The sequence below is a fragment of the Myxine glutinosa genome, chromosome 7, assembly GCF_964187855.1.
Source record: "Myxine glutinosa chromosome 7, kmMyxGlut1.1, whole genome shotgun sequence".
In the NCBI taxonomy this organism is placed as follows: domain Eukaryota; kingdom Metazoa; phylum Chordata; class Myxini; order Myxiniformes; family Myxinidae; genus Myxine; species Myxine glutinosa.
The window spans coordinates 60,224,092-60,238,790 of NC_136267.1; positions in this window are offsets into that span (position 1 = coordinate 60,224,092).

Here is a 14,699-nt window from a genome sequence, read left to right on the forward strand (position 1 = left end):
CCCAAACGGACAGATAAAACGGATAAAGACCCCCATACTGATTTTGACAAACGAGAACGGATTGTGGATGCAAGTCTGGTAAGGTGTCAGTGTGGACATGAGTTCGGATCCATCAGAGGGTTGAGGATCCATCAGGCCAGGAAAGGGTGTGGGAGTGATCGTGTGGGTGATGTATGTCTATGGGGTGATGGTGTGCATGTGGAGGCAGGGCAGGTTCGAGAGAAGTGTGGGTGTGGACGTGACTTTGAGTCGGTGAGAGGATTGCATATCCATCAGAGCCGAATGGGGTGTGTGCGTAAGGTGGGTGAGGAGGAGGTGCCTCAACGCAGTGCCTTTGAAAAGGGGACACGTAAGACAGCCGGGAGAAACAGCCAGGTAGCAAGCCACAGTGTTGTATGTCCTGGGGTTGTACTTCAGCAGGGAAAGGATGTGAGGAGGAGAATGAAATGGCCAGGTATGGGAGAAAGGGAAGTATGGGAGATAATGGATGGAGTGATGTGTGGGGCGCTTCATAGGTTGAAAGGAAGGGTGGAAGATAGATTGAGAAAGATGAATGAGATTGTGTTTGAGTATGCATGTGTCACGTTTGGAGTGAAAGAGTGTGTAGAGAAGGGTGAGAAGGAGGCATGTTTGAGCAGGAGGCAGAGGGAGATCCATGAGTTGAGAGTGGAGTTGATGAGTTTGAATGGAAGATGGAAGAGGGCTGTGGAAGAGGAGAGGAATGGGCTTGAGGTGTTGACGAAGCAGGTGAGGATGAGGTTGGTGAAGTTGAAGAGAGTGGAGAGGATGAGGAGGCGAAGAAAGGAGAGGCAGAGGAAGAGAAAGAGGTTCTTTGAGAAGCCTTTTCAGTTTATGAAGGATCTGTTGGAGCCGTCTCGAGGTGGTGTACTGAAGGTACCAAAGGAAGAGTTGGAAGGTCACCTGCATGTCACGTATGCAGACACAAGGAGGAACGAAGTGGTGGAGGACATCGAAGGATTGGTGAGACCGACAGAGCCAGGTGTTCCATTTGATTTGTCAGATCCAAAGATGTCTGAGATTGAGGCAGTTTTGAGGAAGGCACGGGTGGCATCGGCTCCAGGACCAAGTGGAGTGCCATACAAGGTGTTTAAGAGTTGTGTAGGCATCAGGCAGTATCTGTGGAAGGCTCTGAAGGTGGTATGGAGGCAAGGAGTGGTGCCCATTCAATGGACTAGGGCGGAAGGAGTTTATATTCCAAAGCAGGAGGAGGCTGTGACACTGGAGCAGTTTAGACCAATATCATTGCTCGATGTAGATGGGAAGATATTGATGAGTGTCTTTGCGGCACGGCTCTCAGGCTTCATCAGAGGGAATGGTTTTGTGGATGGTTCTGTGCAGAAGGCAGGAATACCAGGATCACCAGGATGCATTGAACACTCGGCAATGGTCTGGCAAGTGTTACAGGAGGCAAAGAGGCAAAGGAAGGATGTGGCGGTGGTATGGCTGGATTTGGAGAATGCATATGGGTCAGTGCCGCATGCCTTGATCAGGTATGCCATGGATTTCTTTTGGGTGCCACGGAGATTTAGGGATTTTTTGATGGCATATTATGATCAGTTTTGGATGCGGTTTGCGACACAGTCCTATGTAACAGAGTGGCAGAAGTTGGAAGTGGGGATCCCGATGGGATGTACCATCTCCCCGATTTTGTTTGTGCTGGTTATGGAGTTGTTGATACGTGCAGTGAGTGGACATAGGAAAGAAGTGGAGCTAGCCCCTGGTCAGAGGTTGCCAGCAATATTTGCTTTCATGGATGACCTGACAGTTGTCCAACAGTCCGCTGATGCAGCAGTAGAGGTACTGGGACGACTGGAAAGGTTGATGCGGTGGGCAAGAATGGGATTTAAAGCAAGAAAGTCGAGGAGTGTGATAGTGAGACGAGGAGTGGTGGATAACATGCACAGGTTTGAGCTGGGAGGGGAGGTGGTTCCATTTTTTATTAGAGGCCCCTGTGAAAGTTTGGGAAGATGGTACACAGTGGAGTTGAATGATGTGGGAAGAGTGGAGGAGGTCAGAAACAAGCTTTTGAGAGGTTTGAAGAGGATTGATGGATGTAGTTTGCCAGGTAAGTTGAAGGTATGGTGTTTGAAGTTTGGGTTGATGCCACGAGTATTGTGGCCATTGATGATGTATGATATTGCAATTGGGCATGTAGAGAGGATGGAGGTTGTGGTGAGTGGGTTTGTGAGGAGGTGGTTGGGAGTGCCACGCTGTTTGACGAACATTGCCTTTTATGGTCAGCGTGGAAAACTCCAGTTTCCCTTGACATCATTAACCGAGGAGTTTAAGGTGGTGAGGGTGCGGGAGTTCATGATGTTGCGGGATTCAAGTGATGCAGTGGTAAAGAATGCTCTCCCAGAGAAGAAGGGAAGTCGGAAGTGGAATGCAAGAGCAGAGGTGGACGAGATGGAGGAGCGGTTGCAACAGGAGGAGGTCATGCGGATGGTACAGCATGGGAAGCATGGCTTGGGGTGGGTGGAGCATGAGCGATGGGGAAAGGCATGTGTGAAAGAGAGGAGGACGATGGTTGAGAGGGAGTTGAGAAGAAAGGAAGAGGAGGGGAGATATGTGAAAGCAGTCGGTCAGGCACAGCAAGGTGCTTGGACTAAGTGGGAAGGTGTGCGGGTGAGGATATTGAAGTGGCAAGAGTTTTGGAGGATGGAGCCAATATTGTTGAATTTCCTGTTGCGGGCAACGTATGATGTGCTTCTGTCACCAGTAAACTTGAGATTGTGGGGGTTGTTGCAGGAGGAGAGATGTTATTTGTGTGGAGGTGTGGGAATGGTGCAGCATGCACTTAGTGCATGCTCAGTAGCATTGGCAGCAGGAAGATACAGGTGGCGACATGATCAGGTGTTGGCGGTGGTGGTGCAGATGGTGCAACAAGAGGTGCTGAGATCGAGAGAGAGAAGAGTGGAGAAGGAGACTGATGGGGGAGAGGTGTGGTTTGTCAAAGAGGACCAAGTGGAAAGAGGTGGAAAGAGGAGGAGGAGGTGGAAAGCAAGAGGGCTGTCAGATGCTTGTGATTGGCAGGTGGTGGCAGACCTAAAGCCACAATTGGTATTCCCAGAGGAGATCTGTGTGACAAGGTTGCGGCCTGACATTGTCATTTGGTCAAGTGCAACAAGACAGGTCATCTTAGGGGAGTTGTCGGTACCTTGGGAAGAGAACATGGAGGAGGTGCACGAGAAGAAGAGAGGAAAGTACAGTGAGCTGGAGGCAGAGTGCCGGGAGAAGGGTTGGCGCGTTTCGTGTCAGCCATTTGAGGTGGGGTGTAGAGGGTATATTGGCAATTCCTTTTCTGCATTTCTTGCTAGGCTGGGAGTGTGTGGGACAGAAAGAAGGAGGATGTGTGACAAGGTGGCTCAGGTTGCCTTGAAAGGCTCATTTTGGATATGGAGGAAGTTTATGGAGACACGTCGAACGGTGTAGGTTGGTTGTGTGTGTGTGTGTTTATTATTATTTTTTTTTTTTTTGTTACCATTATTACTTCTTATTTTGTGTATATGAGTGAGTGGGTGAGGGTGTGTGTTTTCGCATGAATTAATTTTTGCATGAGTGTGTGTTTTTGTGTGTTGAGTGGTGTATGATGTAAGTGTAGGTGGTTGTTTGGTTGGTGTTCTGTATGTATGGGTGTGTATGTGTGTGTGTGAATGATCTGGTGTGTTTTGTTGGTGAGTGGTGAAGGGTATAAAGGTGGGTGTTTGAGTGTTCCACCATGTTTGTTTGGTGCTGTGGATTCTGGATGTGGAGGTGGTGTTGTTGTTGTTCTTGTTGTTCGCACTGGCTGGGGGTGGGGGTATGTACGCATCCTGATGCAGATGCTGCATGTGGATGTGTACGTGCCCCTGCTGGCCCACCTTGGCTGACCGTATCGAGGTTGAAGGGCCGAAACGGGATGATGCTGAGGACCTCGACTGAGGACCCGGTCAGTGCAGCACACTTGTGACCAGGTGTGTTTTGAACTTATATATATATACATCTATTTCTTAAAATACATATAGTTTTGTCGCAAAACAGTGACCGTTTAAAGGGGATCAATCCCCACAAAAACTAAAATAAACTACGTCCGACATGGAACGAGGTGGTGAACTGCAAAATGTGATGAGCAAGAAGCGACGAGCATTCTCACCAACCTTATGGATGACTGTCAAATGTCAAATAAGGCAAAGCTGGTAAGCATGTACAGCGAATAGAAGAGGATAGACATCATGGTAGATAATCATATCAAATGCTTGGGGCCATCTAAATATTTCATAACTCCGCTCGCTCTCCAAAAATATATATATTTCCAGTTTCCCAATCAGTCTAAAACTAAATAAACCATCCCACTCAAAATATTTTGCAGCAATATTCCAGCTTTTTCACTTTTGCGACTACTAAAGACCATTATTTTTCGCGAAGCATGTTTAGCACCAAAGGTGGACAACGGTTCTGTTTTCACCCCTGTCTGTTTGGTACTTGAAAAATCGAAGATTTTGGTCTTGTGCGTTATTGGGAAAAAAAAATTGACAAGTATGTTGCTCACTCCGGTTTGTGTTTGTGCGTGTGTTTGTGTGTTTGTCTGGGCGCTCACTTATACTTGCCTACAGGTCACAATTTTAAACCGATCTTCACGAAACTTCACCATGTGGTAGAGTTGGTCATAAGGAAGAAGCCTATTGATTTTGAGGTCAAAGGTCATCTTGAGGTCTAATTTCTAAAATTGTCATGTTTCATCCGATGGACTTGAAAATTGAATAGCATTTGCATATTGAGTCACTAAATTGGGAAACCAGCTATTTTTGAGGTCAAAAGGTCAAAGTCAACTCAAGGTCAAACTTTACCCAAGCTTTGATTGAGATCGTCAATTTTAATCTTAATGTAATGGACAATATGATGTATCCATGGCAACTTTTTTGTGGGGAAGGGGTGGAATTTGCAAGTATCATGATCTGTATGACATCTTGTTTGTCTGTTTGTGAACAGGATATCTCAAAAAGTTGTGGGGGGATACGGACGAAACTTGGTGGACATATTGGGTGTGTGACAAGGATGAAATGATTAGATTTTGGTGAAGATCTGAATTCGGATCCGGATACGACAGTTTTTTTTAATTTACCAAGTGATTCTTCACCATTGACAGATTGGGCCAAAAACGATACGCAGCATTATATTTGAAAAAGTTGTGAACGGATTATGACAAAACGTGGTGGATAAGTTGGGTATATTATATGAACAAGCTAATTAGACTTTAGTTCCGATCCAGATCCAGCCTATCATTGGGATACTTTTTTTTTTGGTTTGGCCTCGGTAAAATGGTGAAGTTTTCGACTCACCAGTTTCCTTCCTTCCTTTCTTATAAATTCATCTCCATATAGATATCGATATGCTCTCCTTTTTCTCACCCTTTGTCCACATACATAATGATATTCAGATGTTCCCTTTGGTGATGAGAGCAGCACATGCTTGTGAAAAAAACAGACATCTATATATGAATGCCTTCCAGTGTACCCTCACGTACTTGATTACACTTTTCTCCCTGAAAAACATGCATCACGTGATCTAATTACAGCCAAATTAAATTTGCATCTAAAAAGCGTCCCAGGTTTAATTGAAAACGTGGCAACTATAGCAGCAACATCCGATATGCTCTCAATATCGGCATTTATACAAGCATGGTAATTCATTACTGCTGCACAATTTTGCAATTACAATCACAGGGAAAATCCTTTCTGCGGTTGACTCGCCAACCGCCTGCCGTGCTCAGCTCCATCCTTTTGTGCAGTTGGCATGCTCTGTCTCTGGCAAAATGGCTCTTTGTGGCTTACCCTGCGACTGTGATGAACACAGGGTGTAATGCTCGTTTCTCGATGTCAATCTAAGAGGGTGGTTCAAATTTGACCTTGACTTTTGTTTAGGAGAGGGAATTTAACATAAATTTAAGATCAGTAAATTTTAAGGGAATTTATGTTTGCAGTTCTTGCAACTAATATTACCTTTATTTATATGTGAGCATGCTGAAAAAACAAGATGGCTACCAGTAAACCAAGATGGCCACCACTAAAACAAGATGGCCACCAGTAAACCAAGATGACCACCAGTAAAACAAGATGGCTACAGTAAAACAAGATTGCTACCAGTAAACCAAGATGGCTACCAGTAAACCAAGATGGCTACCAGTAAACCAAGATGGCCACCAGTAAAACAAGATGGCTACCAGTAAAACAAGATGGCTACCAGTAAAACAAGATGGCTACCAGTAACCCAAGATGGCCACCAGTAAAACAAGATGGCCACCAGTAGAACAAGATGGCTACCAGTAAACCAAGATGGCTACCAGTACACCAAGATGGCTACCAGTAAACCAAGATGGCCACCAGTAAAACAAGATTGCTACCAGTAAACCAAGATGGCTACCAGTAAACCAAGATGGCTACCAGTACACCAAGATCGCTACCAGTAAACCAAGATGGCCACCAGTAAAACAAGATTGCTACCAGTAAACCAAGATGGCCACCGCAGTAGTCTAAGTAAGAGGTTGGAAGAGGAAAGAATTATGAAATGTACGCAGGCAGGATGGAGTCAGGGTATGTGCTCTTGCATTTGAGCAGTCTCGCCTGGGATTGAATCTCAGCCCAGGTACTAGTACCCTACTGCAAAGCCGCAATGAGCCGGCGAAGCCAAAGCCTCTTGCCACTATTTTACCCATCACTATGGCATCAGTAGGTTAGGTAGTTGGTAGTAGGTAGGTGTAGTAGGTACCGTACCTAGTTCAAAATGACACCATTTGCATTCTGGATGAGATTAAAATTTATAAAATTTCCTTCTTGATTAATTCGGTGAATTCCGTCTCAACTTCGGATATTTCCGGCCATGAAAAACCATCCCCTACGGCCGCGAGATTTCAAAAAAATAATTCTTCGTCAATTTTAGAATATTTGACGCCGTTTTCAGCCTCCGAAACGCGTAATAAGCTCTTTTGAAATATTTTTTCAAATGCTCGAATCTCATTGGTTCCAGTGTTTGGCGACGATTTTCGTTGAAGATAACCAGGGCCCATGCGGGCCCGGGGAACGAGGTTGGTCTTGAAGTATTTTAATTACAAATTAGAGGTGCATAACATTGTGAATCAAAAAAAACGGGTGAAACAAACTCCTATTAAACTTTTTCACAATTTTTTATACATACTTCCGCATCCGCAAGATGGCGGCCTCCATGGAGCGATTTGGTGCGTCAAAGCTTCGAAATTCTCAAAGGATTCAGCAAAATCTGGCTTTTCAACATAATACGTACGCGTTCATTCACAACACCGGCTTAGCCGGCTATAAACGGTCACCTTGATATTTCGCATTCAGGACGAGGCACCACTGTGTGCCAGCTATCGGATGCCGGAGGACCCATCTACCATCACTGGTTGTCAGTGAACGTCGTTGCATCAATGTTTGCGCCATGTATTATCTGTAGAATTAGGATGGTAAGGTGGAGGACCTGTCTGCCAGCAATGGTTACCAAGGTGTGTTTCATGAAGAATAAGTGAGATTACCTACTGTCAGCACCATGGCTACATTCCAATTTCCTGCCTAAACCTACATGGGACACTGCATCAGAGGCGGCACCACCACCTTCCAGGAAATGATGGCCCATCATACCTAGGCCACATCGATACCTCCCTGCATTCACGCTTAGCCCTAGGTTGGTGTACCCCTTGGTACACCTATCTAGGGTTAATACAATGCGGGGAAAGAATTTGCCAATGGCCTATCTTTTTCAAAAGGCAGGTATTGCAGTATCTTATAATGCCCTCCACAACGTAAATGTAGATGGGACAGCAGGCTTTACCTTCCCGACGATGGCGTACTCTGAGATGCATCACCTCCTGCCATCATGCAACAAAATACGTTTTTCACACACACACATTCAAAACACATTTGTTTGTACAAGATGGTTTAAATAAAATTATAAAGCTGTCATATCACTGCATAGTGTATAATCTCCTGCCTCCTCACGCAGTGTCCAACACTCTTTGCTAATCATCCAAATAAATAAATTATTAAATACACCAATCTCAGGCTTTCAAACCTCGTCGCCTTATTGAATTGCCCCGTGATGACCACGCCTAGGTACTACCTCCATCAAATGTTACACTGCACGTGAGGTCATCGGCAGAATCGGTGTGGAAGCAATATAAACTAGAACGGCACTCGGGAGAGCGCATACCTCCGCCAGGCTAAACAGTTTGTTTTGCATCCCAATGACAGGCCGGATCTGGATACGGACCTGAACCAAAATCGAATCGGCTTGTTCTTGTCACCTAACCAACTCGTCCACCAAGTTTAGTCATAACTCGTCCATAACTTTTTGAAATATCCTGCTATTTATCGTTTTTGGCCCTATCTCCCAATGGTGAAGAGTCACTTAAAAATTATACTGGCCAGATCCGAATCCGGATCTTCACCAAAATCGAATCAATTCATCCTCGTCACATACACTACCTAAATTTCGCCCACAACTCTGCCTCTGCCAAATTTCGTCCGACTCCATCCACAACTTTTGGAGATATCTTGTTCACAGGCAAAAATACAAAACAAAGAAAAACAAACAGACAGACAGGGGTGAAAACATAGCTTCCATCCACCTTCGGTGGCAGCGGTAATTAAATAAATAATATTCCATCGAGAGCACGAACAGGTTTCACGAGCGAAATTGCAAACTGGCTCATAGGACCTTGTCTTTTAAAGTGCTTAATATTTGATGGAACCAATGACAACGGGTGATTCGACTATAGTTTGCTTTACAGAGACAAAAAAAAATTTCATTCGGACGTCTGCGTTTATGCGGGCAAGACAGGATGAAGACAGAAACTTGGTGCGAAAAGAGGCGATGTCAAAGGTAGGGGAGGTAAAGAGGGCTGGAGGGTGGGGAAGGGCAGCATGATGTTCTTCCCAAAGAGCAGCCGGAGGCAAAACCCCCGAGATGATCCTAAATTCCATTGCCAGAGTAATTAAGGGTTTTTGGCATTACAGTATGTTATAAGGGACAATCCTACAAGTCAATGCAACTAATCTGCTGAATTTTGTATGAACATACGATGAGTGATTTGTAAAACTGACCTTCCTGAGTACATTGATCCAGTAAGGTTTTTCCAGTAAACAGAGCCCTTCCGACCAGATAAATGCAACACAACATGCTTACCGCTTCGCCTCTAACCCGGATGGCTTCAGCAGACCATATTCTAATTTATTTTAAAGAGCGATGATTTAAACGACACAAGTAAAGGACAGTGAGACGTCGACCATGGTTTTGCTCTTGTTATGAGCTCATCAGGATGACATACCACCTAATCGTTTACCTGTGATCATGCAAACCTAGTCGGCTTGATATTGTTTTTAGACCACCTTACTTGATGGAGCAGTGAGGCAAAAATCACGTCCCATAAAGCCGAAGGTGCATGATCTGTAAGCAGCAGTGTGTGAATATACATATATATTGTTACGTTTGTGGGGGGTAGAGGATGAAAGGCCATAGTACAGGTCAGATTGTATAGTGTAGCATTGACCGTGGATACGTAGGAGACAGTATTAAGTTTGTTTAAGTATTAAGGATACGAGTATTAAGTAATTAATTTAAATTTAAGTAATTTAATTTAAGTAAGACAGTATTAAGTTTGTTTAAGTATTAAGGATACGAATTTAAGTATTAAGGATATTAAGGATACGAGTATTAAGTAGGGAAACTGGAGCTTAAGATTGTTTATGTGTCTTCAGAGGGGGGGTGGAGCTATGTTAACGAGATAGGGGTTAAGTTAGTTTTCCCCCAGTTTGTGATTGCCTCCTGTGGCTTTTCCCTACGTTTTTTTTTACAACAACAACAATAACAACAACCTCCTATTAACCAACCATAACCAACACCATGTCGGCAGAAGCTGAACGTTCTCGATCAACAATTAAATCCCACCCACCAACCGAGTAAGAAAAAAGGCCACGCCCCAAAATTCGTCATTGGTCGAGCCCGACCAAGGGCCGATTCAGTCAGACTGACTCGCTGACTCTCTCTCACTCTCACTCTCACTCTCTCTCTCTCTCTCTCTCTCTCTCTCTCTCTCTCTCTCTCTCTCTCTCGCTCTCGGTTGGGGCTTTTGTGTCGGGCAGTCGCTTTTTGTCTGTGGCTTGGCGGTTCCTGGCTTGTGTGTGAGCCTGAGGAGATCTTTGCGGAGCTCATGTGGACTTTTGTGATCGTGAGGAGGTGTTCGTGCTGGTTTGTGGGGCTCTTGGCGCTTCTGACGGAGTGGGGACCGAAGAGGCCACCCGCACGAGTTACCTCACGTACAGTGCATTCAGAAAGAATTCAGACCCCTTCACTTTTTTCACATTTTGTTATGTTGCAGCCTTATGCTGAAATCGTTTAAATTCATTTTTTCCCTCATCAATCTACACTCAATACCCCATAATGGCAAAGAGAAAACAGGATTTTAGAAAGTTTTGCAAATTTATTAAAAAGAAAAAACTGAAATATCACATTGACATAAGTATTTATAAGTATATGTTGAAATGTGTTGAAAAACCAAAACTTTATATGGGGTGTACTTACTTTTTCATGTACCTGTGTATATATATATATATATATATATATATATATATATATATATATATATATATATATATAGCTGCGGTTTTGAGATTGGCACATTGAAGTCATTAAAGGATAAAGGTTTGCCTCCCCCCCCCCATAGTTAGTCACACGAGCAACATATAGGCCCATTTGTGGTATAGTTATGTCTTAGTATGTGTAAGAATAGGCCATTCCCCTCTTAGTACCTGCGTTGTGTAAAGACAGGAGAATAGGCCCTACATTCATTTTGCGTCCAACCTCCATTCTACCTCTATGGGCGCAATCCATCCCGCGCCACATTTGGCTGTCCCCTAGTCGAGTTAACACGAGGCAGGGCCTCGAGAGGTGAAGGAGGGGAGTGGGGTCGGGGTGAGCGGCGTGGGGACGGGGGACGGGACGGTAAGAGCCACCAGCCAATCAGAGCTCGAGCGGAATGGCATGAGATGGCGTGGTGAAGAGAGTCTGGTGAGTTCCAGAAGGTTCGCGGGGCGGGTCTATATAAGCCCATATGAAAAGCCCTCAAAAGGACTTGGACTTGACTTGTACCAGTGGTGCGAGAGGCCTGTGCCAGAGAATTTGCATCACTCGCCATTGTTGAACTTTGACCCTCGCAATAGTACGTGCATGCCAGGGGATAGAGGAAGAGGCGTTGGTCATACATGTACGCGGGCGCAGCCAGATGCGCCGGTAACAAATCTAGCGCATTCCGTCCACACGAGTGAACGCGGCCATAACCGCGAGTGAATAACCGCCAGTCACACCAAAGCCCGCCCTCTACCATGCGCCCCGAGATAACCCGATTGTTCAGGCGACACGCTACGAGCTCCTGCCTTCTCCTGCCTCCATCTCCACGGGACATGCCGGGGACCGGAGAGAGCTGCACGAGAGCCATCCCTGGATGCGCTAGAGAACATCATCCTGCCGATCAGCAATCCCCGTGTGAGTGTGTGTGTGAGACGGGCCCGTTGTCCGTGGGTATTAAGTAGAAGACTGTTTAAGGATTTCCCTGTGTCTCTTCGTCCTGGCTGTAAATACGTGCAATATTAATGAAACATCTTTGTTCTTCCTTTCCTTTCCAATTCGATCGCCTTTGTGATTTCTCCATTGGCTAAGCATGGTACGAATAATATCGCTCCAATCGGGTGTAGTAAGTAATAATAGCGCAGATCACGTGTATGCAAACCGCTTGGCGTATCATCGTCACACGTGGTTCATGCGGGGCTTATTTCCTCGCTTCCAGGGCAGCGCTAGTATTTAGGTAACAGCGAATTTGGTCCTGAAACCCTATTTAGCGCTGTCCGGAAGGGACGTAATAGGTCCCGGGTCGCGCCAGGTCAGTAAAGACAAGGGGACTAATCCCCTCTTGGTAAGGGAAGAAGGCCGGGGGCAGATCCACAACAATATATATATATATATTGTTACAGATCGCTTTTTAGATGTTATGATGACCGAGCGGTGGTGTATTTAACCGCGACCTAACAGGATCCCCGACTCACCCGATTCCACCCAAACGTTGGCCGGATCGCACCGCAGCTAGTCAATGAGGGAAAAGACGAAAACGACGCAATGCAAAGAGGAAAACGAAGACAAAAAGGTTGGAAATACTACTAAATTTATTTACTATTTACACACATAAGCAAAAAGAAAGCAGTCACGTTTATTTACAAGCACATAAGACGCAGGTGACACAGGGAAAATACTAGCTTACCTACAGTCTTAATTAACCCAGGACAGAACAAACAAAAGACAGACTCACGCGGGGAATGACAGGAATGGCAGGAGGTGGATGGCTGGAGGTGAACGCTTGGTGGAGCCAACGCGGAGCTTGGTGGAGCTTTGGTGGAGGTGAACGCTTGGTGGAGCCAACGCAGAGCTTGGTGGAGCTTTGGTGGAGGTGAACGCTTGGTGGAGCCAACGCAGAGCTTGGTGGAGCTTTGGTGGAGGTGAACGCTTGGTGGAGCCAACGCGGAGCTTGGTGGAGCCTTGGTGGAGGTGAACGCTTGGTGGAGCCAACGCGGAGCTTGGTGGATTGGTGTGACGGGTTCTCTCTCCTTCCTTAGTCCCACCCAGTCCAACAACTTCCTCTCTTGCTTAGTCCAACTCAAGGCCTTCCTGTCTTCTGATCTCCTCCCTCCTCGACTCCTCACCGCAACCAACGCATCCACTCACCGCCACCACCGACTCCTCACCGCAACCAACTGACCACCGACTCCACTGACTGACTCTTCACGACTCTCTCTTGACGACCAACTCTTTGTGACCAACTCTTTGTGACCAACTCTCTCTGGCAACCGACTCACTTGCTTCCTGTGTGCACGCCTTTATAACGCCTCCGGCGATTCAGCCGCCGGCCTTCAGGACACGCCCATCGGGGTGCTCACCTCGGCCCTGGTTGGTCGCGCGACCCTCGGGCTCCGCCCTGGATGACGACGGGCGGGCACGCCCCTCTTCCCCTCTATGACGAGGTGGAGACACGCCTTTCTTCCCCGACTCGAGCCTCGTGGTCAATGGCGGTTATTGGAGGGGAGGTAATTGGGCAATCGAGGGCTCAGCAATGACGACAGGGGATGTGATAGGAAATGGAGGTTTTGGGGATGGGAATGAAAGGGGATCTATTCTCTTTCACTGGTGCAATGGAGTACTTCAATTAATGGGTCGGGAGACACAGCCTTACTGTTACGTGGTCCCCTCGGTGACTACCTGGTCTTGGTGACCCCCGGACCGTGAGAGGAACTTCGCCAGAAAGTTCTATCACATATGCGCTTTCACCACGCAATCCATATGAATTCCCCACAAGAGAAACTGAGTTTCAATGATATATTTCAAGGGTAATGATACCATACAATTTCAATGCTACAATCGAGGATATTTTCCCCGAGCAATCAACAATAGACAACCATCAACAATTCACACTCCACAATCAATTCCCTAGATAATTAAGATGGCCATCTTATATATGTGTGTCCCCTTTTGTACTCACGACCCCCGTTTGGTCTCTCTCCCTCACAATGTCTCTGGGCCCCTCCTGACCAAGATGGTGGTCGGCTTCGCCGCACTCGGGCGGTTGAACGAACCCCGGGTGGACGTGTTTCCACCGGGCATGTATCGCACCGTGAACCACGGCTACAGCCCCCTCGTGGCCACGCGAAGCGGGTACTGTAAAGCAAGCAAAAGCCACACGCCGCTTGCCACGCGTGTTAGGCCCCAACGTGCGACCCATACGCGTCTTTGCAGACGGTGCCGCGAACGGTGCCAGACGCTGGGTCGATGCACGGCCCCACGGCAACTTGACGTCTCCACCGGGTAGGTACACGTCCCGGTAACTCCTCTCGCCAGACGGGCTTGGGAACGCCGCTTTTCCACGCGGTGCAAGATCGATCCCACCTTTCGTCGGAGCGGGGCGAGGAAGAAGAATCCTCGTCGCTTCTCTTCCTCGTGTCTTTTCTTCTTCCGTTTCCGGTCTCTTTTTCAGAAGGGCTCCTGACCCTCCAACCACAACAACCCTTAATCTACTACACATTGATAAGCAAAGACCTGAATAGGAATTCACATACATTCCCATAAATATGTAACACTCCCCCCCTTCAAGAAAGAAAGTTTGAACCCAGCGAAAACTTTCTTTGCCGGCCAACTTGGATAAACCAACCAGATAACTCGACCCCCCCCACATTATCAGTTCTCCCCGGGCACAGTTATCACTTATAAATAAAGCAACCAAAATTTCACCACAACCCCCCCAGATTACTCACTCTGGACTAAGCACCAGCAACGACATTGTCCCTGCCCTTTACATGTTCAATTTCCCGTTGGACTCCTGCCAAGCCAAACTCCATCTCATGACCCTCTGACTTTGACCGTCAGTTTCTTGTGAATGAAGGTTAAGGGGTTGATCAAAGATCCAAAGTTAAGCAACTCGATAGCACTTTTTCCGGGAGGCCAAGCCGAGTATTCACTACATGGATGCCTTTAGGAACGTGGAGTTCACGGTTAGTCCGTGCAGGAAAGTTCTCTACATGGGCGCCTTGAGGAACGTGGAGTTCACGGTTAGTCCGTGCATGAAAGTTCACTACCTGGACGCCTTTAGGAAC